We start from the raw sequence: 27,812 nt of genomic DNA, 5'->3' as shown, positions 1-27,812 counted from the left end.
ATATCATATATATTCGTTTTTTAGAATATTCTTTTCCCCCCCCCCCAATTAGTACAGTTATTGCCTTTTGGCATACTCCTCCCCGACAAGCGTCCCCGTCACCATGGGAACGCCTGGTGGTTAGAATATACCATCGGATCTGAGTTAGATCGTGAAAACTCAGATCCGATGGTATATTCTAACCACCAGGCGTTCCCATGGTGATGGGGACGCTTGAAGTTAGAATATACCGCCAGGGTGCTGTGATCCGTGCAATTAACCCCTCAGGTGCGGGTTAATTGCATGGATCACAGCGCCCTCTGCGCCCTCCCCCCCACCTACCTAGCATTAAAATAATTGGTGGCCAGTGCGCCCCCCCTCCCCAGTATTAAAATAATTGGTGGCCAGTGCGCCCTAACCCCTCCTCCCCCCCAGTATTAAAATCATTGGTGGCAGTGGCCACAGGGTCCCCCTCCCCCCCTGGCAGTTGCCACAGGGTCTCCCTCCCACTTCATTGGTGGCAGCAGGCAGTTCCGATCGAGTCCCAGCGTAATGGCCGGGCTTCGATCGGTTACCATGGCAGCCAGGACGCTACTGAAGTCCTGGCTGCCATGGTTAGTTAATCACTCAGCAGCATTTACTTACCTGCGGGGCTCTCCTCCTTCTGAGAACTCACAGGTCTATGCGGTGCATTGCTGAAGGCATATGCGGCGCATAGACCTGTGAGTTCTCAGAAGGAGGAGAGCCCTGCAGGTAAGTAAATGCTGCTGAGTGAAACTGCCTGCTGCCACCAATGACAAGGGGGGGGACCCTGTGGCCACTGCCACCAATGATTTTAATACTGGGGAGAGGGGGTTAGGGCACACTGGCCACCAATTATTTTAATACTGGGGAGGGGGGGCGCACTGGCCACCAATTATTTTAATACTGGGGAGGTGGGGGGGAGGGCGCACAGGGCGCTGTGATCAGAGCAATTAACCCGCAGCTGAGGGGTTAATTGCGTGGATCACAGCGCCCTGGCGGTATATTCTAACTTCAAGCGTCCCCATCACCATGGGAACGCCTGGTGGTTAGAATATACCATCGGATCTGAGTTAGATTGTGAAAACTCAGATCCGATGGTATATTCTAACCACCAGGCGTTCCCATGGTGACAGAGACGCTTGTCGGGGAGGAGTATGCCGAAGGGCAATAACTGTACTATTTGGGGGGGGGGGGAGAATATTCTATAAAACGAATATATGTGATATAGTGCTATATATTTGTTTTTTTTTGAATATTCGTCATTTTTTACCATCTAAACTCTTGATTCCTCCCTGCTTCTTGCTTGTGGGCCAATGAGTCATCCATCGTATGGTGGACTACATTTACTTAAATTTACTTAAATCATGTGCAGTGCCCCACTCCAGAGCTGCAATACAATGCAAAGTGTAAAATACTGTTTTTCTGTTAAAAACATGTATTGTCTGTATTTTGTAGGCAAAAGTTTTTGATAGGCCATCTCCTCAGCCACCACTAGATGGGGCTGGTTTCACCCTCTATACATATATAGAGCGAGGAGTATTCTAGGGAGAGTACATACTAGTCAACTAGCTTAGACTCAGTAGTTAGAGGAGCATATGTCACTGACTCATGAGTCAGCCTGGAACAACAGCTACAAAATGAGGCCAGAGGTAACCAAGAGGTGTAGAGAAAGCACTGTAGAGATAACCTGTCTAAAAGAACTTATTGACTCTATGGAACCCTTGCTTAGGAACCCTTGCTTAGGAACCTGTTCAAAAAATCAGAGTTTTTGCCTGCCATTAGGGGGAACCTCCCTGTGGTTGGATTGCTTTTCTTTACAAGAAACAAGGGAGAGAGAAGCACAGATAGGTAGAACCATCTATTTAGGTAGCACTCTCTCTTTTTGGCACATTCCTGTCCTTTTAAATTTTTTACTATTGTTTAACTGTTTACTGATGTGAATCTAATGAAGGGGCTTGTTCAGCCCTGAAAGGCTTCATTCTGACATCAAATAAAGAAGTTTAAATGAACATACATCTATCATATCCCTATTCAGTGAGAAAACCAGTGCACAAAGTTTTTATTTTCCTTTTAGTGGCTTGCTTTACAAGAAGTAATAAACCCAATGCCTGGATGCTTAAATACACGTTAGCGAGATAAGCTTAGAGTAAGGAATACTACTTTAAAGAGATACTTTGGCCTATTAACTACATGTTTGGGTGTAAATGATTTGTACCTTAGCATCCAGATATGGGGTGTAATACTTTACTTTAGGAAATATCTTGCAACAAAAAGGGTGTTCCTTTCTGTGGCAGGCAAACACTTCTGTAATATTGTTTGTTCAGGTTGCTAATCCACTCTTCCACCTTGGGATGCGGAAATTTACACAGGTGATCAGACTTATTCAGGTGTGTATTCAGGCACTGGAGGCTTCTCCTGGACATAGTTGTCATATCGCTACTGGAATTCCACCACACCTCTCCTTTTATTTGGCTGGCTTTACATAGAGCTTGTGGGTCTATCCTAGGTAGAACCAAGTCCAGGATGAGCTAAAAGTGTCAGCTTCTACATTTTGCTGGACACTGATTAGCTTAGACTGCCATACTCATAATCCTCAACTCAGACTCTAGATTCTAGAATGTTCTGTCCTCTCTTATACAGAGAGTGACACCAACCCCTTCTAGTGAGTAGTGGCAAAGAAAGCATATATTTTGTTAACTCTCTCTAGTGTGCAGTATACAGCGACTTTTGGGAGCAGGATGCTGCAATATGGCAGGGAAAACCCAGAACTAAACTGTGCCATGAAGAGAAGAAATGTGTGCCCTTCTATACAGCACAAGCCCAGGGAGTGTCAGAACCGTGAGTACTACTACAACCCCCATCCATCCACTCACACTCATGAACACCCCTGCAGCACGCAGTTTTTCCTGTTAAATATGATGGAGTTGACAATGAAAAGCCTTCAACGCATACAGTACGTGAATAAAGACCAATAGATCTCCAAACCATCCAGTGTCTCTTATCTTCGGCTCTTCCTTTTCCACTGTGGCTCAGTGGTTAGCACTCATACCTTGCAGTGCTGGGGTCCTGGCCAGGGTCGCATCTCTAAGTAGGCAATGTGAGGTGGTGGCCTCAGGCAGCGCTGTGCTAGGACAGCAAGTGGCAGCAATTTAGCCTTCAGCCCTGCATTCCTGCACAGACCTGCAGACATCTGTGTCTTTGGGGATTATTGTACATCTCAGTTTTACTGCGTTTTTTGCTGCAACTCCTAGCAAAAACCACAACAAAACCATAATGTACAATGGTGTTCATACCAGAGTATTAAGGACCTTTCAAATACAGTAATGGTAGGCTGAAGGACTTTTGATGATGTCATGTCACATGATTGCTGCTTTCTTTTCATTAAACTACTCGTTGTCTCCCCAGTAGCGGCGGCATCGTGTAATTACAAGTATTTTCTCCATTCAAGTGACTGGAGTGAGTACTTGTCATTACTCTGCACTTCCGGGTCGACTATCAGCGTAATCAAGCGGAAGCAGCGGAAACAGCGGAAGCATGGAGCGCCACCTCCTCTTCAAAAAGCTGGTCGGCGGGGGTGTCGGGTGTCAGACCCCCACCGATCTAATATTGATGATCTATCCTGATAGGGGAGGGGTGCCATTTCATATTTTGCTTTAGGCAGCAGAAAGGCTAGGTGCAGCCCTGGTCCTGGCTCCGACCAAGGTCACCATCTGCATGGAGTTTGTATGTTCTCACCCTGTTTGTATCGGTTTCCTCAGAGTCAACTGGCTTCCTCCAACACTCTAAAGACATACTGATAGGGAACTATGCTTGTATATAGGTATAATACAGGCATAATTAAGAATTAAATAAAAGTTTTTAAAAAAGTAAAAAATAATCTATCATTCTCCATAAAAAAAAAAACACTTAGGGTTGGGTTCACATCAACGTTACGAATTCCTATATTGCTTAATTCGTAAGATGGAATTCAAAAAAGAAACCTTTAGAGGCATTCCGTTTTGATCAGTCATAATAGAGGTCTATGGGCAAGCATAAAGGATCCATCTGGTTTCCGTTATCCAGGACGGAAAAGAAAGTCCTGTCGACAGGACTTTCTTTTCCATCCTGCAATAACGGAATTCATAACGTTGATGTGAACCCGCCCTAATTTGGTGTCACCCTAGCGACCTGAACTGTATAACTATATCAATGTTGCTTCTTTTTGCTGGCTGGATTCATTTTTCCATCACATTATGCACTGTTCATTTCCATGGTAACAACCACCCTGCAATCCAGCAGCGGTGGCTGTGCTTGCACACTATAGGAAAAAGTGCCAGCCTATGTGAGTTGCCACGATCTCGGCCACCAGAGAAGCCGACACTTTCCTATAGTGGGCAAGCATGGCCACCGCTGCTAGATTGCAGGGTGGTCGTAACCATTGAAACGAGCAGTGTATAATATGATGGAAAAATGAATCCAGTCAGCAAAGTAGGCAATATGGAAAATCACAATACATTAGTAAGTGCCTTGTATTAACTTTCTTTACATGATATATGACACTTGCTGAAGTGACACAACCCTCTAAGCACATTTCAAGTCAACCCACAAAAAAAATAAGTTTGTAGCTTGCACTGATGCAAAAAATGTTTTTTTAAAGGGTTTTTATCGTGGAAAAAATTGCACTGATCCAGAAAATAACATTATTATGTTATTCAAGCGGCAAACTGAACACCAGAATATTTAGAGAGTAAAAAGACAATAGCAATATTGCTTTTCTTTTCATTCCTCCCTAGAAAGAGTTAATAAAAGTTAATCAATCAATTATGTGTACCGCAAAATGTACACATACCGTAACTGCGTCTTTTCTTGCGAATGGCTACATCGATGGGTAAACGGGAAAAAAATGGCTGGTCACTAAGGAACAAAACAGACTGGTCACTAAGGGTTAAGAAGAAATGAAAAATACAAATTTTGTAAAATTTCAGAAAAAATTAATCATGCGTTCCTTGAATACCAGTCTGATATCGTCTTTTATCTTCTTCTGTGTTAATAACTTCCTTCTTCTTTGTCTCTCAGTTCACTAAGCGATTTTAGGAGCTTTGTGAAGATATACCGATACATTCCCACTTCTCCTATCTCTGCTTATTCTTTTAAAAAGAGCTACATTTTCTGCTAACACAGCACATTTCATATGATTTGCAGCTTCAATTAAAGTCTCCGTGCAATGCTTGTCGTACCTTCCTATATTTTCTATTAGGTCTGGACGGCTCTCAGGACATTATTTAGCCATCATTGTAAATAACCCATAATCTGGTGGTAATTAATGTCACACCTTCTTACACGCAGTAACAAACTCAATTCCCAACTAACTAAAAGAAAAGTGATATATTCCTGTATTTAGTGCCAGGCGATAAAAATCATAGACGACCAGTTTCTGAATTTACGGGGCAGAACTTTGCAAAACATATAGCAATTCCTTCAGGAGGAATGTATTTTCACATTTAATGAAGAGCAGGTGGGACCTGCGACTGTTGTCGATGACTTGAACAGTTGGGACTGAAGGTTTCATCTCACGCACACGGCTATATTATGGATCTGTGTTGTAGGTTCTGTAGAAAAGTGCCTTAATATGGAAGTACTGCTTGTAGGAGAGAATACAGTGTCACAAGAAAGCACTCTATGCAGCACACATGAGACTTGACATAATCTCTTGGAGTCCTAGCTGTCGGATATCTGTCACCAACTTCATTTCCATCCTGTATGTAGGACTTTCTGTTGATGTATCTAACCAAACCCATAATGTGCTGCTTTCTCTTCCTCAGCTCTACAAAACCCATCTAGCTTGGAGCTCCACCTACTCAGCTGGGTACCTAGACACTCCGCTATCACTAACCTCAAGATAGAAGCAATAAAGTCAAAATAAATACATTATTGCAAAATTACAGCTAGCTTTTTAAATGCATATTTTAAAGGATGTTGATGCAAACTGGAAAATCCCCTTTAAGGCAAATGAGGAAGAGAATGATTACCAAAAGGATGAGTGGAGGAAACCATAGATGTCATGAATACATCATTGAGAACCTCAAAGCCCCAAACTGAAGGCACAACCTTCTGGGAGAAACATGTCTCCATGGGCAGATTGGCCATAGTCCTTACAGGGAAATTTCTCAGTGAGCCCATGGACCTATGCCTTCCTCTCTGCCACTGGCTGGGTACATAATGAGCCAGCGATCACACATGTCCTCCTCAATTTAACTGCTGTGGTCCCCATCTCATCTTCTAAGCCCCCTGCTCCATATGTTAATGGAGGAGGAGGACAGAAAATGGAAGGCCCACAGAGGGACAGCTGTTGGAACAATACATTGTGCTGTCCTGTGGTATATGGTTCTGATGGGATGGTATTTTGACCAACTTGTGTTGCCCCACCTTCTGTCCTCGGGCCACTTTTAGTTTTTGTTTTTTTCCAGGGCAACTTTAATTTCCCAGTCTGCCCCTGCACATCTCACATAGTCACCATGAGATAAAATAATAATTTGCAATTCTGTAAAAAAAAAAAAAAAATTATTTGAAAAATCTCAGTGTAAGGAAGTACGTTCAGGTTTTCTAATGCAAATAACCGGAACTAGGGAATAGAAGACAGCAAGACTGTAGAGGAGGCCGATAATTGTGTTCAGCATTTTAGCTTGGTAGATAGACTGCTTGCTTAGTAAATGCTGCACATTAAACATAAATCACTACATAGATCAGCAAAATTTGGGCTGTGGGGAAATCAGATTGCCGGTTCTTTAAAAGCTAAGGGCTTCTTGCCACAGATGGAACCTTTAGCATGTGCCAAAATATATGTTTTGTATCTTTGTACAGACCATAGGGAACTTTTTGAAACGTATCCTAAGAACATCTTCATCCATAATGCTGACATCCCTGGAAGCGTGGTTGTATAATGGTCTGAGAAGGTACAGGAGTCAGCTACATTTAGTTACTGCTACTTAAAGGCATTGTCTGCTTTCATACAATCGTTATGATTGGTATTGAGCGAATCAAAGTATCTTAAATAGACATCGATCTGAATTTCAGGAAAAATTTGATTTGCCATGAAGCCAAATTTCCTTGCGCTTTGTGTTAATTAATCTACCGTATTTTTCGCCCTATAAGACGTAAGTAAGGGGGAAACGATGGTGCGTATTATAGGACGAATACAGGGGGAAGGGAAAAAAAATGGCCGGTGTTTTGCAGTTGCCCGGAACATCGCAGGCTGTACTGCATAAGGACAGCAGCGTGCAATGTACCAGACATCTATCTTGGCATGTACGGTACCTGCTGAAGAAGAGCCCGGCGCTTCTATCTGGTATGGATAAGGGGACAGCCTGGCTGGCAGCGCTCTTGCCCATCTGCAGCATTGAAGATGTGGGCGGTGCGCTGCTCGGCACGCTTCATTTTCACTTTGGCCACACAGCAAAGAAGGAGGTTGGGAGTCCCTCTCTCCTACGATGCAGCCGGCACTGCCCCTATGAAAACAACAGTCTCTGAAGCGCGCCACTGCCATCAATGAACGAGCAGATAATTATAGGAGGAGGAGGGACGGAGGAGGAACTAAACTGCTGCGCCGTCTGAGCTTGTGAGTGTGATGACCAGCAGCAGCAGCCTTCCCTCTTGACTGTACTGTCCTCCTCAGTATCAGAACAGGCCCCAGCCCCATAGTGTGCACTCAGCAGTAGCCAGCAGGTATCACCCCCTCCCCCACCCCAGTACAAGAGTGATTAGTCTACCTGAAAATAAAGGCAGGCAAAAACATATGTGGCAGGCAGCCAGCAAGATTGGGGTTAATGTGACTCATTTATCCGACCTTTTGTTCAAAATCCTTTTTTCATATTTTCACCCTCTTAATGTTCGTCTTATGGGCAGGTGCATCTTATAGGGCGAAAAATACAGTATTTTTCCTGTAAAAAAAAATAAATACTCATCTCATCCATTTGTGCATGAAGAGGCTGTCGCAGTCATCTTTATTGCAGAAACCAGTCGGGGTAACGTCCTCAGTAATGACCCACCATGCGAGATCAAGATGGCCGCAATGGAAAAGGATTTTTTTTTTTACCGAAATAGCCACCAAAAGGGCTTAATTTTAATCTCAGATGCCGCAATCAGCAATGAACTGAGGGGTTCAATGATGGGGGCAGAACAATTGCCGTTTCCCGTCAATGAGTCTTCTACATACAAAGGAATCACAAATCTGATTTCTTTGTGGAATTCTGTGAAGCAGCCGAATCATATTTTTCAGAACTTATCTCTACTTATGATCTTCGTAATTGCTCTCTACTTTGTGGATGTTGAACAGAGTAACCCCTATATTACCTCAGAATTTTCCTAATAACGAATTTAAGGAAAATGTCAAAATGTTATATTAATCAGACACAAGTAGAAAATGATCTTTCTATTACCCAGCCTTTAAGCTAACAATGTATAACTTGAGTTACCATCATTCTTGCCTAAGGGTATATTCACATAGCAGTGGAAACCGCCTATTTTTGGCTGTTTTGACGACCAGACGGATCCCAATGAAATCAATAGGACAGTTTTTAATGTCTCTTTTAGACATACAGTCAGGTCCATAAATATTGGGACATCAACACAATTCTAAAATTTTTGGCTCTATACACCACAATGGATCTGAAAAGAAACGAACAAGATGTGCTTTAACTGCCAGCTTTAATTTGAGGGCATTTACATCCAAATCAGGTGAACAGTGTAGGAATTACAACAGTTTGCATTTGTGCCTCCCACAGACAGGCTCAAGGACTGGCCCAGTTTCTGTTCTACATGTGTGTTCAGGGTTGGTACCGGCAAAGAAATTACAGCTTGGGACTATCCACCTCGGCACAAGCCATCAGTTCTCTGAAAGGTGCAGAGTCCACCACGTGGAAAGGAAGGGACTGAAGCACGAGCAACTTGGACAGGAGTACTGTACGTTCAGCTTCTGGACCGTTAGATGACTGCATGCATACTGTTGTCTGTTGGCAATCGCTTCGGTGATCGATTGCTGACGGAATGACTGACGAGGAGTAGGAGGGTGAGGAGCAGGAGCATCAGAACCAGCAGATGATGGGAAGGATAGACAGCTCGGCTGAGGTGGTGGAGCCTTGACTGCCTGTAATTGGCTGCTTGCCACTGGGTGATGCAGCGGTTGCTGCAGCAGGCTGGACCACCACATCGGAGGCAACGGTTCTCCCAGGCCACTTTATGGTGATGCTGCATACAGTTGCAAAAAAAAGTATGTGAACCCTTTGGAATGATATGGATTTCTGCACAAATTGGTCATAAAATGTGATCTGATCTACATCTAAGTCACAACAATAGACAATCACAGTCTGCTTAAACTAATAACACACAAAGAATTAAATGTTACAATGTTTTTATTGAACACACCATGTAAACATTCACAGTGCAGGTGGAAAAGTATGCAAACCCTTGGATTTAATAACTGGTTGAACCTCCTTTGGTAGCAATAACTTCAAACAAAAGTTTCTTGTAGTTGCAGATCAGACGTGCACAACGGTCAGGAGTAATTCTTGACCATTCCTCTTTACAGAACTGTTTCAGTTCAGCAATATTCTTGGGATGTCTGGTGTGAATCGCTTTCTTGAGGTCATGCCACAGCATCTCAATCGGGTTGAGGTCAGGACTCTGACTGGCCCACTCCAGAAGGCGTATTTTATTCTGTTTAAGCCATTCTGTTGTTGATTTACTTCTATGCTTTGGGTCGTTGTCCTGTTGCAACACCCATCTTCTGTTGAGCGTCAGCTGGTCGACAGATGGCCTTAAGTTCTCCTGCAAAATGTCTTGATAAACTTGGGAATTCATTTTTCCTTCGATGATAGCAATCCGTCCAGGCACTGACACAGCAAAGCAGCCCCAAACCATGATGCCCCCACCACCATACTTCACAGTTGGGATGAGGTTTTGATGTTGATGTGCTGTGCCTCTTTTTCTCCACACATAGTGTTGTGTGTTTCTTCCAAACAACTCAACTTTGGTTTCATCTGTCCACAGAATATTTTGCCAGTACTGCTGGGGAACATCCAGTTGCTCTTGTGCAAACTGTAAACTTGCAGCAATGTTTTTTTTGGACCACAGTGGCTTCCTCTGTGGTATCCTCCCATGAAATCCATTCTTGTTTAGTGTTTTATGTATTGTAGATTTACTAATAGGGATGTTAGCATATGCCAGAAACTTTTGTAAGTCTTTAGCTGACACTCTAGGATTCTTCTTCACCTCACTGAGCAGTCTGCACTGTGCTCTAGTAGTAATCTTTACAAGACAATCAATCCTAGGGAGAGTAGCAGCTGTGCTGAACTTTCTCCATTTATAGACAATTTGTCTTACCATGAACTGAGGAACAGCAAGGCTATTAGAGATATTTTTATAACCCTTTCCAGCTTTATGAAAGTCACTATTACACAACAAAAAGGGCTTTAGAACATATAACTGCACCGCTGAACTGCAAATATACTTTTCTTTTGCCACTAATACATGCCAGAAAAGGCTTTAGAACATACAAACCGGATTCCAAAAAAGTTGGGACACTATACAAATCGTGAATTAAAACTGAATGCAATGATGTGGAGGTGCCAACTTCTAATATTTTATTCAGAATAGAACATAAATCACGGAACAAAAGTTTAAACTGAGAAAATGTACCATTTTAAGGGAAAAATATGTTGAATCAGAATTTCATGGTGTCAACAAATCCCAAAAAAGTTGGGACAAGGCCATTTTCACCACTGTGTGGCATCTCCCCTTCTTCTTACAACACTCAACAGACGTCTGGGGACTGAGGAGACCAGTTTCTCAAGTTTAGAAATAGGAATGCTCTCCCATTGTTGTCTAATACAGGCCTCTAACTGTTCAATCGTCTTGGGCCTTCTTTTTTGCACCTTCCTCTTTATGATGCGCCAAATGTTCTCTATAGGTGAAAGATCTGGACTGCAGACTGGCCATTTCAGTACCCGGGTCCTTCTCCTACGCAGCCATGATGTTGTGATTGATGCAGAATGTGGTCTGGCATTATCTTGTTGAAAAATGCAGGGTCTTCCCTGAAAGAGATGACGTCTGGATGGGAGCATATGTTGTTCTAGAACCTGAATATATTTTTCTGCATTGATGGTGCCTTTCCAGACATGCAAGCTGCCCATGCCACACGCACTCATGCAACCCCATACAACTTGGGTTGATAACAACTTGGGTTGATAACAACTTGGGTTGTCCTTGTCCTCTTTGGTCCGGATGACATGGCGTCACAGATTTCCAAAAAGAACTTCGAATCGTGACTCGTCTGACCACAGAACAGTCGTCCATTTTGCCACACTCCATTTTAAATGATCCCTGGCCCAGTGAAAACGCCTGAGCTTGTGGATCTTGCTTAGAAATGGCTTCTTCTTTGCACTGTAGAGTTTCAGCTGGCAACGGCGGATGGCACGGTGTATTGTGTTCACTGACAATGGTTTCTGGAAGTATTCCTGAGCCCATTCTGTGATTTCCTTTACAGTAGCATTCCTATTTGTGGTGCAGTGTCGTTTAAGGGCCCGGAGATCACGGGCATCCAGTATGGTTTTACGGCCTTGACCCTTACGCACAGAGATTGTTCCAGATTCTCTGAATCTTCAGGTGATGTTATGCACAGTTGATGATGATAGATGCAAAGTCTTTGCAATTTTTCGCTGGGTAACACCTTTCTGATATTGCTCCACTATCTTTCTGCGCAACATTGTGGGAATTGGTGATCCTCTACCCATCTTGGCTTCTGAGAGACACTGCCACTCTGAGAAGCTCTTTTTATACCCAATCATGTTGCCAATTGACCTAATTAGTGTTAATTGGTCTTCCAGCTCTTCGTTATGCTCAAATTTACTTTTTCCAGCCTCTTATTACTACTTGTCCCAACTTTTTGGGGATTTGTTGACACCGTGAAAATTGGAATCAACGTATTTTTCCTTTAACCACCTCCGGACCGCCTAACGCAGGATCGCGTTCCGGAGGTGGCAGCCCTGCGCAGAGTCACGCATATATGCGTCATCTCGCGATGGGCGAGATTTCCTGTGAACGCGCGCACACAGGCGCGCGCGCTCACAGGAACGGAAGGTAAGAGAGTTGATCTCCAGCCTGCCAGCGGCGATCGTTCGCTGGCAGGCTGGAGATGTGTTTTTTTTAACCCCTAACAGGTATATTAGACGCTGTTTTGATAACAGCGTCTAATATACCTGCTACCTGGTCCTCTGGTGGTCCCCTTTGTTTGGATCGACCACCAGAGGACACAGGTAGCTCAGTAAAGTAGCACCAAGCACCACTACACTACACTACACCCCCCCCCGTCACTTATTAACCCCTTATTAGCCCCTGATCACCCCTAATCACCCCTGATCACCCCATATAGACTCCCTGATCACCCCCCTGTCATTGATTACCCCCCTGTCATTGATCAACCCCCTGTAAAGCTCCATTCAGACGTCCGCATGATTTTTACGGATCCACTGATAGATGGATCGGATCCGCAAAACGCATCCGGACGTCTGAATGAAGCCTTACAGGGGCGTGATCAATGACTGTGGTGATCACCCCATATAGACTCCCTGATCACCCCCCTGTCATTGATTACCCCCCTGTCATTGATTACCCCCCTGTAAAGCTCCATTCAGACGTCCGCATGATTTTTACGGATCCACTGATAGATGGATCGGATCCGCAAAACGCATCCGGACGTCTGAATGAAGCCTTACAGGGGCATGATCAATGACTGTGGTGATCACCCCATATAGACTCCCTGATCACCCCCCTGTAAAGCTCCATTCAGATGTCCGCATGATTTTTACGGATGCACTGATACATGGATCGGATCCGCAAAACGCATCCGGTCGTCTGAATGAAGCCTTACAGGGGCATGATCAATGACTGTGGTGATCACCCCCCTGTCATTGATTACCCCCCTGTAAAGCTCCATTCAGATGTCCGCATGATTTTTACGGATGCACTGATAGATGGATCGGATCCGCAAAACGCATCCGGACGTCTGAATGAAGCCTTACAGGGGCATGATCAATGACTGTGGTGATCACCCCATATAGACTCCCTGATCACCCCCCTGTCATTGATTACCCCCCTGTCATTGATTACCCCCCTGTAAAGCTCCATTCAGACGTCCGCATGATTTTTACGGATGCACTGATAGATGGATCGGATCCGCAAAACGCATCCGGACGTCTGAATGAAGCCTTACAGGGGCGTGATCAATGACTGTGGTGATCACCCCATATAGACTCCCTGATCACCCCCCTGTCATTGATTACCCCCCTGTAAAGCTCCATTCAGACGTCCGCATGATTTTTACGGATGCACTGATAGATGGATCGGATCCGCAAAACGCATCCGGACGTCTGAATGAAGCCTTACAGGGGCGTGATCAATGACTGTGGTTATCACCCCATATAGACTCCCTGATCACCCCCCTGTCATTGATCACCCCCCTGTCATTGATCACCCCCCTGTCATTGATCAACCCCCCTGTCATTGATCAACCCCCCTGTCATTGATCACCCCTCTGTAAGGCTCCATTCAGATATTTTTTTGGCCCAAGTTAGCGGAATTTTTTTTTTTTTTTCTTACAAAGTCTCATATTCCACTAACTTGTGTCAAAAAATAAAATCTCACATGAACTCACCATACCCCTCACGGAATCCAAATGCGTAAAATTTTTTAGACATTTATATTCCAGACTTCTTCTCACGCTTTAGGGCCCCTAGAATGCCAGGGCAGTATAAATACCCAACATGTGACCCCATTTCGGAAAGAAGACACCCCCAGGTATTCCGTGAGGGGCATATTGAGTCCATGAAAGATTGAAATTTTTGTCCCAAGTTAGCGGAACGGGAGACTTTGTGAGAAAAAAATAAAAAATATCAATTTCCGCTAACTTGTGCCAAAAAAAAAAAATTTCTATGAACTCGCCATGCCCCTCATTGAATACCTTGGGGTGTCTTCTTTCCAAAATGGGGTCACATGTGGGGTATTTATAATGCCCTGGCATTCTAGGGGCCCCAAAGCGTGAGAAGAAGTCTGGTATCCAAATGTCTAAAAATGCCCTCCTAAAAGGAATTTGGGCACCTTTGCGCATCTAGGCTGCAAAAAAGTGTCACACATCTGGTATCGCCGTACTCAGGAGAAGTTGGGGAATGTGTTTTGGGGTGTCATTTTACATATACCCATGCTGGGTGAGAGAAATATCTTGGTCAAATGCCAACTTTGTATAAAAAAATGGGAAAAGTTGTCTTTTGCCAAGATATTTCTCTCACCCAGCATGGGTATATGTAAAATGACACCCCAAAACACATTCCCCAACGTCTCCTGAGTACGGAGATACCACATGTGTGACACTTTTTTGCAGCCTAGGTGGGCAAAGGGGCCCATATTCCAAAGAGCACCTTTAGGATTTCACAGGTCATTTACCTACTTACCACACATTAGGGCCCCTGGAAAATGCCAGGGCAGTATAACTACCCCACAAGTGACCCCATTTTGGAAAGAAGACACCCCAAGGTATTCCGTGAGGGGCATGGCGAGTTCCTAGAATTTTTTATTTTTTGTCACAAGTTAGTGGAAAATGCTTATTTTTTTTTTTTTTTTTTTTTTCATACAAAGTCTCATATTCCACTAACTTGTGACAAAAAATAAAAAGTTCCATGAACTCACTATGCCCATCAGCGAATACCTTGGGGTCTCTTCTTTCCAAAATGGGGTCACTTGTGGGGTAGTTATACTGCCCTGGCACCTGGCATTCTAGGGGCCCAAATGTGTGGTAAGGAGTTTGAAATCAAATTCTGTAAAAAATGACCTTTGAAATCCGAAAGGTGCTCTTTTGAATATGGGCCCCTTTGCCCACCTAGGCTGCAAAAAAGTGTCACACATCTGGTATCTCCGTAATCGGGAGAAGTTGGGGAATGTGTTTTGGGGTGTCATTTTACATATACCCATGCTGGGTGAGAGAAATATCTTGGCAAAAGACAACTTTTCCCATTTTTTTATACAAAGTTGGCATTTGACCAAGATATTTATCTCACCCAGCATGGGTATATGTAAAAAGACACCCCAAAACACATTCCTCAACTTCTCCTGAGTACGGAGATACCAGATGTGTGACACTTTTTTGCAGCCTAGGGGGGCAAAGGGGCCCACATTCCAAAGAGCACCTTTCGGATTTCACAGGTCATTTACCTACTTACCACACATTTGGGCCCCTAGAATGCCAGGGCAGTATAACTACCCCACAAGTGACCCCATTTTGGAAAGAAGAGACCCCAAGGTATTCGCTGATGGGCATAGTGAGTTCATGGAAGTTTTTATTTTTTGTCACAAGTTTGTGGAATATGAGACTTTGTATGAAAAAAAAAAAAAAAAAATCATCATTTTCCACTAACTTGTGACAAAAAATAAAAAATTCTAGGAACTCGCCATGCCCCTCACGGAATACCTTGGGGTGTCTTCTTTCCAAAATGGGGTCACTTGTGGGGTAGTTATACTGCCCTGGTATTCTAGGGGCCCAAATGTGTGGTAAGGAGTTTGAAATCAAATTCAGGAAAAAATGAGGAGTGAAATCCGAAAGGTGCTCTTTGGAATATGGGCCCCTTTGCCCACCTAGGCTGCAAAAAAGCGTCACACATCTGGTATCCCCGTACTCAGGAGAAGTTGAGGAATGTGTTTTGGGGTGTCTTTTTACATATACCCATACTGGGTGAGATAAATATCTTGGTCAAATGACAACTTTGTATAAAAAAATGGGAAAAGTTGTCTTTTGCCAAGATATTTCTCTCACCCAGCATGGGTATATATAAAATGACACCCCAAAACACATTCCCCACCTTCTCCTGAGTACGGAGATACCAGATGTGTGACACTTTTTTGCAGCCTAGGTGGGCAAAGGGGCCCATATTCCAAAGAGCACCTTTCGGATTTCACAGGTCATTTTTTACTGAATTTGATTTCAAACTCCTTACCACACATTTGGGCCCCTAGAATGCCAGGGCAGTATAACTACCCCACAAGTGACCCCATTTTGGAAAGTAGAGACCCCAAGGTATTCGCTGATGGGCATAGTGAGTTCATAGAACTTTTTATTTTTTGTCACAAGTTAGTGGAATATGAGACTTTGTAAGAAAAAAAAAAAAAAAAAAAAAAATCATCATTTTCCGCTAACTTGTGACAAAAAATAAAAAGTTCTATGAACTCACTATGCCCATCAGCGAATACCTTAGGGTGTGTACTTTCAGAAATGGGGTCATTTGTGGGGTGTTTGTACTGTCTGGGCATTGTAGAACCTCAGGAAACATGACAGGTGCTCAGAAAGTCAGAGCGGCTTCAAAAAGCGGAAATTCACATTTTTGTACCATAGTTTGTAAACGCTATAACTTTTACCCAAACCATTTTTTTTTTTACCCAAACATTTTTTTTTTATCAAAGACATGTAGAACTATAAATTTAGAGCAAAATTTCTATATGGATCTCGTTTTTTTTGCAAAATTTTACAACTGAAAGTGAAAAATGTCATTTTTTTGCAAAAAAATCGTTAAATTTCGATTAATAACAAAAAAAGTAAAAATGTCAGCAGCAATGAAATACCACCAAATGAAAGCTCTATTAGTGAGAAGAAAAGGAGGTAAAATTCATTTGGGTGGTAAGTTGCATGACCGAGCAATAAACGGTGAAAGTAGTGTAGGTCAGAAGTGTAAAAAGTGGCCTGGTCTTTCAGGGTGTTTAAGCACTGGGGGCTGAGGTGGTTAAAATGATACATTTACTCGGATTAAACGTTTGATCTGTCATCTACGTTCTATTACAAATAAAATATTGACATTTGCCATCTCCACATCATTGCATTCAGTTTTTATTCACAATTTGTTTAGTTCTCCCAACTTTTTTGGAATCCGGTTTGTATAACTGCACCGATGAACTGCAAATATATTTTTCTTTTGCCACTAATACACAACAAAAAGTGCCATATTTTTTAACACTTCAGCACACAATGGCTAATAAGCCATTTTTTCCCACTAATACAAGCCCAAAAATCATTAGAACATAACTGCACCGCGTAACGGCAAATAAGGTAGAAATATTTCCTTGTAATAAACCCTGTTAATGGCTGTAACACCCCAATAACAAGAACGGTTTGCTGGAATTACAGAGCTGTATAATGGCAATTTGGGTGCCCAGTCAGTGCAGCAAGGTGTAATATGATTGTTCCTATTACCCAGGCTGTAAGCTCCCCTACTGAACCATGTTCAAAATAAATGCTGTGGAATGATTCCTCCCTATCCTTTCCCTACACATTGAATAATCTTTCCCTGCACTTGTAAATAGTTTTTTTTAGAACAATGAAGTTTTTTCTAGCACTGTCCCTAAGCGCCTGCTGACGTCTCTTCCCGCACTAAGTACACTGGAAAGTGGCAGAATCCAAGATGGCTGAGATTATTTATAAAGCTGTGACATCACAGGGCTGGCTGGCTGCTGATTGGTAGAGATGTTGCGAACATAAAATTTTCCGTTCGCGAACGGCGAACGCGAGTTTTTGCAAATGTTCGTGAATGGGCGAACGGGCGAACCGGGTGAACCGCCATTGACTTCAATAGGCAGGCGAATTTTAAAACCCACAGGGACTCTTTCTAGCCACAGTAGTGATGGAAAAGTTGTTTCAAGGGGACTAACACCTGGACTGTGGCATGCTGGAGGGGGATCCATGGCAAAGGTCCCATGGAAAATTACATAGTTGACGCAGAGTTGGGTTTTAATCCATAAAGGGCATAAATCATCTAACAATCCCAAAAATTTTTGAACAACGTGGTTTAACCACTTCAGCCCCCAGTGCTTAAACACCCTGAAAGACCAGGCCACTTTTTACACTTCTGACCTACACTACTTTCACCGTTTATTGCTCGGTCATGCAACTTACCACCCAAATGAATTTTACCTCCTTTTCTTCTCACTAATAGAGCTTTCATTTGGTGGTATTTCATTGCTGCTGACATTTTTACTTTTTTTGTTATTAATCGAAATTTAACGATTTTTTTGCAAAAAAATGACATTTTTCACTTTCAGTTGTAAAATTTTGCAAAAAAAAACGACATCCATATAGAAATTTTGCTCTAAATTTATAGTTCTACATGTCTTTGATAAAAAAAAATGTTTGGGTAAAAAAAAAATGGTTTGGGTAAAAGTTATAGCGTTTACAAACTATGGTACAAAAATGTGAATTTCCGCTTTTTGAAGCAGCTCTGACTTTCTGAGCACCTGTCATGTTTCCTGAGGTTCTACAATGCCCAGACAGTACAAACACCCCACAAATGACCCCATTTCTGAAAGTACACACCCTAAGGTATTCGCTGATGGGCATAGTGAGTTCATAGAACTTTTTATTTTTTGTCACAAGTTAGCGGAAAATTATGATTTTTTTTTTTTTTTTCTTACAAAGTCTCATATTCCACTAACTTGTGACAAAAAATAAAAACTTCCATGAACTCACTATGCCCATCAGCGAATACCTTGGGGTCTCTTCTTTCCAAAATGGGGTCACTTGTGGGGTAGTTATACTGCCCTGGCATTCTAGGGGCCCAAATGTGTGGTAAGGAGTTTGAAATCAAATTCTGTAAAAAATGACCTGTGAAATCCGAAAGGTGCTCTTTGGAATATGGGCCCCTTTGCCCACCTAGGCTGCAAAAAAGTGTCACACATCTGGTATCTCCGTACTCAGGAGAAGGTGGGGAATGTGTTTTGGGGTGTCATTTTATATATACCCATGCTGGGTGAGAGAAATATCTTGGCAAAAGACAACTTTTCCCATTTTTTTTATACAAAGTTGTCATTTGACCAAGATATTTATCTCACCCAGCATGGGTATATGTAAAAAGACACCCCAAAACACATTCCTCAACTTCTCCTGAGTACGGGGATACCAGATGTGTGACACTTTTTTGCAGCCTAGGTGGGCAAAGGGGCCCATATTCCAAAGAGCACCTTTCGGATTTCACTCCTCATTTTTTCCTGAATTTGATTTCAAACTCCTTACCACACATTTGGGCCCCTAGAATACCAGGGCAGTATAACTACCCCACAAGTGACCCCATTTTGGAAAGAAGACACCCCAAGGTATTCCGTGAGGGGCATGGCGAGTTCCTAGAATTTTTTATTTTTTGTCACAAGTTAGTGGAAAATGATGATTTTTTTTTTTATTTTTTTTTTCATACAAAGTCTCATATTCCACAAACTTGTGACAAAAAATAAAAACTTCTATGAACTCACTATGCCCATCAGCGAATACCTTGGGGTCTCTTCTTTCCAAAATGGGGTCACTTGTGGGGTAGTTATACTGCCCTGGCATTCTAGGGGCCCAAATGTGTGGTAAGTAGGTAAATGACCTGTGAAATCCGAAAGGTGCTCTTTGGAATGTGGGCCCCTTTGCCCACCTAGGCTGCAAAAAGTGTCACACATCTGGTATCTCTGTATTCAGGAGAAGTTGAGGAATGTGTTTTGGGGTGTCTTTTTACATATACCCATGCTGGGTGAGATAAATATCTTGGTCAAATGCCAACTTTGTATAAAAAAAATGGGAAAAGTTGTCTTTTGCCAAGATATTTCTCTCACCCAGCATGGGTATATGTAAAATGACACCCCAAAACACATTCCCCAACTTCTCCCGATTACGGAGATACCAGATGTGTGACACTTTTTTGCAGCCTAGGTGGGCAAAGGGGCCCATATTCAAAAGAGCACCTTTCGGATTTCACAGGTCATTTTTTACAGAATTTGATTTCAAACTCCTTACCACACATTTGGGCCCCTAGAATGCCAGGGCAGTATAACTACCCCACAAGTGACCCCATTTTGGAAAGAAGAGACCCCAAGGTATTCGCTGATGGGCATAGTGAGTTCATGGAACTTTTTATTTTTTGTCACAAGTTAGTGGAATATGAGACTTTGTATGAAAAAAAAAATAAAAAAAAAAATAAGCATTTTCCACTAACTTGTGACAAAAAATAAAAAATTCTAGGAACTCGCCATGCCCCTCACGGAATACCTTGGGGTGTCTTCTTTCCAAAATGGGGTCACTTGTGGGGTAGTTATACTGCCCTGGCATTTTCCAGGGGCCCTAATGTGTGGTAAGTAGGTAAATGACCTGTGAAATCCTAAAGGTGCTCTTTGGAATATGGGCCCCTTTGCCCACCTAGGCTGCAAAAAAGTGTCACACATGTGGTATCGCCGTATTCAGGAGAAGTTGGGGAATGTGTTTTGGGGTGTCATTTTACATATACCCATGCTGGGTGAGAGAAATATCTTGGCAAAAGACAACTTTTCCCATTTTTTTATACAAAGTTGGCATTTGACCAAGATATTTCTCTCACCCAGCATGGGTATATGTAAAATGACACCCCAAAACACATTCCCCAACTTCTCCTGAGTACGGCGATACCAGATGTGTGACACTTTTTTGCAGCCTAGATGCGCAAAGGTGCCCAAATTCCTTTTAGGAGGGCATTTTTAGACATTTGGATACCAGACTTCTTCTCACGCTTTGGGGCCCCTAGAATGCCAGGGCAGTATAAATACCCCACATGTGACCCCATTTTGGAAAGAAGACACCCCAAGGTATTCAATGAGGGGCATGGCGAGTTCATAGAAATTTTTTTTTTTTGGCACAAGTTAGCGGAAATTGATATTTTTAATTTTTTTCTCACAAAGTCTCCCGTTCCGCTAACTTGGGACAAAAATTTCAATCTTTCATGGACTCAATATGCCCCTCACGGAATACCTGGGGGTGTCTTCTTTCCGAAATGGGGTCACATGTGGGGTATTTATACTGCCCTGGCATTCTAGGGGCCCTGAAGCGTGAGAAGAAGTCTGGAATATAAATGTCTAAAAAATTTTACGCATTTGGATTCCGTGAGGGGTATGGTGAGTTCATGTGAGATTTTATTTTTTGACACAAGTTAGTGGAATATGAGACTTTGTAAGAAAAAAAATAAATAAATCTGCTAACTTGGGCCAAAAAAATATCTGAATGGAGCCTTACAGAGGGGTGATCAATGACAGGGGGGTGATCAATGACAGGGGGGGTGATCAGGGAGTCTATATGGGGTGATCACCACAATCATTGATCATGCCCCTGTAAGGCTTCATTCAGACGTCCGGATGCGTTTTGCGGATCCGATCCATCTATCAGTGGATCCGTAAAAATCATGCGGACGTCTGAATGGAGCTTTACAGGGGGGTAATCAATGACAGGGGGTTGATCAATGACAGGGGGGTGATCAGGGAGTCTATATGGGGTGATCACCACAGTCATTGATCATGCCCCTGTAAGGCTTCATTCAGACGTCCGGATGCGTTTTGCGGATCCGATCCATCTATCAGTGCATCCGTAAAAATCATGCGGACATCTGAATGGAGCTTTACAGGGGGGTGATCAATGACAGGGGGGTGATCAATGACAGGGGGGTGATCAGGGAGTCTATATGGGGTGATCACCACAGTCATTGATCACGCCCCTGTAAGGCTTCATTCAGACGTCCGGATGCGTTTTGCGGATCCGATCCATCTATCAGTGCATCCGTAAAAATCATGCGGACATCTGAATGGAGCTTTACAGGGGGGTGATCAATGACAGGGGGGTGATCAATGACAGGGGGGTAATCAATGACAGGGGGGTGATCAGGGAGTCTATATGAGGTGATCACCACAGTCATTGATCACGCCCCTGTAAGGCTTCATTCAGACGTCCGGATGCGTTTTGCGGATCGGATCCATCTATCAGTGCATCCGTAAAAATCATGCGGACATTTGAATGGAGCTTTACAGGGGGGTGATCAGGGAGTCTATATGGGGTGATCACCACAGTCATTGATCATGCCCCTGTAAGGCTTCATTCAGACGTCCGGATGCGTTTTGCGGATCGGATCCATCTATCAGTGCATCCGTAAAAATCATGCGGACATCTGAATGGAGCTTTACAGGGGGGTGATCAGGGAGTCTATATGGGGTGATCACCACAGGCATTGATCATGCCCCTGTAAGGCTTCATTCAGACGTCCGGATGCGTTTTGCGGATCGGATCCATCTATCAGTGCATCCGTAAAAATCATGCGGACATCTGAATGGAGCTTTACAGGGGGGTGATCAATGACAGGGGGGTGATCAGGGAGTCTATATGGGGTGATCACCACAGTCATTGATCATGCCCCTGTAAGGCTTCATTCAGACGTCCGGATGCGTTTTGCGGATCGGATCCATCTATCAGTGCATCCGTAAAAATCATGCGGACATCTGAATGGAGCTTTACAGGGGGGTGATCAGGGAGTCTATATGGGGTGATCACCACAGTCATTGATCATGCCCCTGTAAGGCTTCATTCAGACGTCCGGATGCGTTTTGCGGATCGGATCCATCTATCAGTGCATCCGTAAAAATCATGCGGACGTCTGAATGGAGCTTTACAGGGGGTTGATCAATGACAGGGGTGTAATCAATGACAAGGGGGGTGATCAGGGAGTCTATATGGGGTGATAACCACAGTCATTGATCACGCCCCTGTAAGGCTTCATTCAGACGTCCGGATGCGTTTTGCGGATCCGATCCATCTATCAGTGGATCCGTAAAAATCATGCGGACATCTGAATGGAGCTTTACAGGGGGGTAATCAATGACAGGGGGGTGATCAATGACAGGGGGGTGATCAGGGAGTCTATATGGGGTGATCAGGGGTGATCAGGGGCTAATAAGGGGTTAATAAGTGACGGGGGGGGGTGTAGTGTAGTGTAGTGGTGCTTGGTGGGACTTTGCTGAGCTACCTGTGTCCTCTGGTGGTCGATCCAAACAAATGGGACCACCAGAGGACCAGGTAGCAGGTATATTAGACGCTGTTATCAAAACAGCGTCTAATATACCTGTTAGGGGTTAAAAAAAACACATCTCCAGCCTGCCAGCGAACGATCGCCGCTGGCAGGCTGGAGATCAACTCTCTTACCTTCCGTTCCTGTGAGCGCGCGCGCCTGTGTGCGCGCGTTCACAGGAAATCTCGGCCATCGCGAGATGACGCATATATGCGTGACTCTGCGCAGGGCTGCCACCTCCGGAACGCGATCCTGCGTTAGGCGGTCCAGAGGTGGTTAAAACATCCAGTGTGTGTATACGATCAGGTATGATGTTGTATCGATCAAATAGTGTAAGGGTTACGCCCGCTTCACAGACATTGACAGACCAAACTCCCCTTTTAATGCACCGCAAACAACCGCAAACAGTCCATTTGCCCAACCGCAAACTCCCCATTTGCGCAAGGTTGGATACCAAGCTAGCCATGTCTCGTTGATGTCATTGAAGGTTTCTTCCTCCACCCAGCCACGTACAACACCAAGGGTCCCCAAAAGGTGAATTGAATTGATTTTTCGAACGGGGAGATGGTTAAAAAAACGCTGGCTCCCTCCCCTTTGTTTGAATCCACGGTCACTGCGTCTGCGCCGTGCAATTTACTCTCACACCCGATATGAGTGTTATTTTCTGTAGTTCTCTTCTCATCAGTTTAATCCCTGTTACGTCCCCAATCTGGGGTCCATTTATTGAATTGATTTTTCGAACGGGGAGATGGTTAAAAAAACGCTGGCTCCCTCCCCTTTGTTTTAATCCACGGTCACTGCGTCTGCGCCGTGCAATTTACTGTCACACCCCATATGAGTGGTATTTTCTGTAGTACTATTCTCATCAGTTTAATCCCTGCGATTTTATCACAGAGAAAAAATAAATTGGCTTTTTTTTATCTGCAAGGTATTGTGACACCCTGTAACGGTATGAGTGCCGGCCTGGCCAGTGGACACAGTACAGTCTGTGAGCCTGCAGCCTCTCGCTGTCTGGCAACTGCGATTATATCACAGAGAGAAAATAAATTGTTTTTTTTTTAATCTGCAAGGTACTGTCTGTGACACCCTGTATGAATGGTGTGCACACAGTACAGTCTGTGAGCCTGCAGCCTCTCACACACGGGCAGGCAACTGCAATATATATATATGTATATGAAGAAAAAAAAATCTGACTGATGTACCAGCCCTAAAAAGGGCTTTTTGGGGTACTGTCAGGACGCTGTCCTTACAGCAGATGAGTCTGTGGACACAGAACACTGCCCTACCTAACGCTTTCCCTATTAAATCAGCAGCAGCAGCAGCACTGTCCCTCCACTAACTAAGAATGCAGCTTCAGAATGATGCTGTCCAGGAGGTGGGAGGGTCTGCTGCTTATTGGCTGGAATGTGTCTGCTGACTGTGAGGTACAGGGTCCATGTTTACACAATGATGACGAATAGGGGGCGGACCGAACATCGCATATGTTCGCCCGTCGCGGCGAACACGAACAAGCTATGTTCGCCGGCGAACTATTTGGGACATCACTACTGATTGGCTGCATGCATGCATACAAACTAAGAAGACAGGTTGGCATCAGCAGGAGCTGCTCAAACCCACATGCAGTTGTGCATATATATAGGGGAGCAAATCCTGCACTTGTGGCCCGTTGCTGATGGCAATCCCCAGCAAAATGCATACAATGGAGGATGCCCGCGGCGAACCACAAGTACCACAATAGACATCCTACACAAGGTAACAAGTGCGGATGTGATAATTAATATAACAATATAACAAAACAATAACAAACATAGGTGCACTCTGCAGTCTCACTAATTCTCAAACTGATTTTAAAATTGAGAGATTAGTCAACATGTCCTACGGTGTAGAACATGTCTTAAGCCCGGACACCACGACAAGGTTTCTCAAGTAGCCCGGGACCCTACACTCTCCTACCTGAGCCATATGGGCGATACCAGGAGCCAGTGGGCAAATTACAGGAGCATAGGGCCGACTCGCAAACAACTCACCAGTTACCTCCAGCATGTGGCCATGCTTGCAATGGGAGGAGGGAGGAGTCTGTGAGTCCCACTCAAGACTTGCTGATATAGCCCAGGCTTCACAGGTGCACCTAAATGTGACCTGTAGATGGAAAACAGGCACATTTAAATAGGAGTTTATACACCTCCAGGAATCTATATATACAAACTAAGAAGACAGGTTGGCATCAGCAGGAGCTGCTCAAACCCACATGCAGTTGTGCATATATATAGGGGAGCAGATCCTGCACTTGTGGCCCGTTGCTGATGGCAATCCCCAGCAAAATGCATACAATGGAGGATGCCCGCGGCGAACCACAAGTACCACAATAGACATCCTACACAAGGTAACAAGTGCGGATGTGATAATTAATATAACAATATAACAAAACAATAACAAACGGCCCTATGCTCCTGTAATTTGCCCACTGGCTCCTGGTATCGCCCATATGGCTCAGGTAGGAGAGTGTAGGGTCCCGGGCTACTTGAGAAACCTTGTCGTGGTGTCCGGGCTTAAGACATGTTCTACACCGTAGGACATGTTGACTAATCTCTCAATTTTAAAATCAGTTTGAGAATTAGTGAGACTGCAGAGTGCACCTATGTTTGTTATTGTTTTGTTATATTGTTATATTAATTATCACATCCGCACTTGTTACCTTGTGTAGGATGTCTATTGTGGTACTTGTGGTTCGCCGCGGGCATCCTCCATTGTATGCATTTTGCTGGGGATTGCCATCAGCAACGGGCCACAAGTGCAGGATTTGCTCCCCTATATATATGCACAACTGCATGTGGGTTTGAGCAGCTCCTGCTGATGCCAACCTGTCTTCTTAGTTTGTATATATAGATTCCTGGAGGTGTATAAACTCCTATTTAAATGTGCCTGTTTTCCATCTACAGGTCACATTTAGGTGCACCTGTGAAGCCTGGGCTATATCAGCAAGTCTTGAGTGGGACTCACAGACTCCTCCCTCCTCCCATTGCAAGCATGGCCACATGCTGGAGGTAACTGGTGAGTTGTTTGCGAGTCGGCCCTATGCTCCTGTAATTTGCCCACTGGCTCCTGGTATCGCCCATATGGCTCAGGTAGGAGAGTGTAGGGTCCCGGGCTACTTGAGAAACCTTGTCGTGGTGTCCGGGCTTAAGACATGTTCTACACCGTAGGACATGTTGACTAATCTCTCAATTTTAAAATCAGTTTGAGAATTAGTGAGACTGCAGAGTGCACCTATGTTTGTTATTGTTTTGTTATACTGCATGCATGCATGCATAATGCATGGCATTATGGGTGATCCAGCCTTCCCAGAGTTCCTTGCTCCTCACACGTGCAACAGCCATTTTAAGAAGAAATGAGATTTCTTACCATAAAGCGTGAGGAAATTCGGATTCGGTGCGAATCAAATTTTTCCTGAAATTTGGATCGAGTTCCAATTCATCAGCTTCGATTCGCTCATCTCTAATTTTGACACCTGATTCTGATAATCTTTTGCTATAAAAAAAAAGATGAAAAAAGGATCAAATGGGTACAAATGGTTCTTATAAATAAGTATATCTGTATGACATTGTTAAAGGGTTTTTTCCTTGGAACCATTAAAGGGGTTCTCTGTAAAAAGAAAATTTAAATACTTAAATATTACTTTATTATAAATATATTCCCAAATACCTTTCATTAGTTATAATTAGTGTTAAGCGAATAGAAGTGAAACAAATTGAATTTAATTTGAATTTCAGAAAAACTTTAATTTGTCACGAATCCGAATTTCCTCTTGCTTTGTTGTAGCAAATCAATTGCGGCTACGCGTGTTACAAAGTGAAAGTAAGAAGTGTAGGAAGGAGATATGACCCATAATGCAGTGCAACCAGCCAATCAGCAGATAGCTATCCCCTGTAATGTCACAACCCTATAAAAAGCCTAATCCTGCCCAGTCTACACCATTTTACTGTGAGCTGAGCATAGGGAGAGACTTGGCAAGTGCTAGGGACAGTGTTTTATCAGGAACAGTGCAGGGACAGTGTAGGGAGATCGTAGGTAGAGTTTTAAGACACTGTAGGGAGAGCATAGGGAGACTGCAGGGACAGTGCAGGCTCAGTGTGCTCCCCTTTACATCTTGTTCCACTGCTGTGCCATTCATTCTTAGGCCTCCTGCACACGACCGTATGACTTTTTCAGTGTTTTGCGGTCCGTTTTTCACCGTTCCGTTGTTCTGTTTTTTGTTTCTGTTGTGTTTCCGTTTCTGTTCCGTTTTTCCGTTCCGTTTTTCCATATGGCATATACAGTATGCAGTAATTACATAGAAAAAATTGGGCTGGGCATAAAATTTTCAATAGATGGAACGGATACGGATGACATACGGATGCATCTCTGTATGTGTTCCGTTTTTTTTGCGGACCCATTGACTTGAATGGAGCCACGGAACGTGATTTGCGGGCAATAATAGGACATGTTCTATCTATCAACAGAACGGAAAAACGGAAATACGGAAACGGAATGCATACGGAGTACATTCCGTTTTTTTTGCGGAACCATCAAAATGAATGGTTCCGTATACGGACCGTATACGGAACGCAAAAAACTGCCAGTAAACGGAAAAAAAAAAACTTTGTGTGCAGGAGGCCTTAATCTGTTTTGTTATACATAGACTTTGTGCATCAGACTTAGGCTCAACAGCCTGGCTAAAATATAGGCACATGTACCCAGTTAATCTGCTGTTCCATTAATAATCTGTTCAGTTATACATAGACATACTGGGCATTAAACTCATTGTCAACAGGCGGTGTAATATATAGGCATTTTTATATAGTCATCTGCCGCGCCATACCTAGTTACATAGTTACATTACTGACTCTACTCTACTGTACACTATGACCAACAGATACTTTC

The sequence above is a fragment of the Bufo bufo genome, chromosome 6 (genome assembly GCF_905171765.1).
Source record: "Bufo bufo chromosome 6, aBufBuf1.1, whole genome shotgun sequence".
Taxonomy (NCBI): domain Eukaryota; kingdom Metazoa; phylum Chordata; class Amphibia; order Anura; family Bufonidae; genus Bufo; species Bufo bufo.
Note: the sequence above shows the minus strand (reverse complement) of the source record.